This window comes from Sinocyclocheilus grahami, unplaced genomic scaffold (assembly GCF_001515645.1).
Source record: "Sinocyclocheilus grahami isolate Dianchi unplaced genomic scaffold, SAMN03320097.WGS_v1.1 scaffold481.1, whole genome shotgun sequence".
NCBI classification, from domain to species: domain Eukaryota; kingdom Metazoa; phylum Chordata; class Actinopteri; order Cypriniformes; family Cyprinidae; genus Sinocyclocheilus; species Sinocyclocheilus grahami.
In genome coordinates, this window is record NW_015505660.1 from 1,266,589 (window position 1) to 1,267,840 (window position 1,252).

Consider the following 1,252-nt stretch of genomic DNA (forward strand, 5'->3'; position numbering starts at 1 on the left):
TGTGTGTGTGTGTGTGATAGTTTGTGTGTGTGAGTCAGTGTGTGTTTATTTGTTTGTTTATTTCCAGCTTAAACTGTGGTAAATCTTGAATGCTTTAAAGCGCAGACTTTGTTTGCTCTCCTTTTAACGAAGACACTTGGCAGATTATCACTGAAGGGAAAAAAGGGAAACTAAAAGAAAATGATAGAAGTTTGTTTATTATTATGAAAAATTCCCCAAAAATACAATTTTTAATGCTGCTTTATATGTAGTATATATTTGCCAAAAACAGGTTTTACTGTAAAACTGTGAGAAAATGAAAGCGAGTTATGTTCCACATTTGAGAATTTCTAGGGTGTTCGGAGTGTTTTTAGTGCATTGCTGTTGCTAGTGCATTGTTCTGGGGTTTCTAGCGTGTCCAGGGTGTTTTTGTTCTAGCGTGTTCTAGATGGTTTTTAGTCTATTGCTATGCTTTACACGATTGTTGCTAGGGTGTTCTGGGTGATTATAAATCTCAGTGCATTAATGTTGCTAGTACAACTGCTTTTAACTTACAATCTGCAGACTTATTTTGCTGTAAATTCTGTGCTCAGATATAATCACAGCGCCACTATACCCAGCCTAGATAATTCTGCCATGGCCGTCCCTCATTACGGGCCACTTGGCTGTGCCAGCGGCCCCGCTATTCACAGGAAGCAGCAGTAACTCTTCTGTGGTGCCTTGGCAAAGAGGAATGAGAAATCAAAGCACTTGAAATAGGATTAAAGCCTCTGCTGACCTACTCTAATGAACTTTATCCACTCGCAAGAGCTCCGTTCTCAGGGTCCAGACTCCTGATATATGAGTTTTCAGAAAATCCACAGAATGAATGCAATGTAGATTCTCCTTACACCAAAAAAAATTGTTCAGCTCTAATATGTAGAACCCATTAGCAACAACCTAGCAACTGCATAGCATAACTTCTGAAATGTATCACAGAAAACATTATGCAATGCATTTTTGTTTAATTTTTCTTATGGCACTAGGCTTATTGTCACAAATGCAAAAGCCCTTTTGTGTTATATTGCATGAGTTGCACTGACCTCACATAGTTTTGGTCTTTTAATCACTGTATATGGAAAATATTTGTCCCACTCTACAATAGCACTGCTTTATGTGTGCGTGTTGACGACTAAATAACTAAAATTCAAAATGAACATTTTCAGCTCAATATATTATAATCATCCAGTACTTAAATCGATACTCACCCATAACGTTATCCAGGTCTGCACAT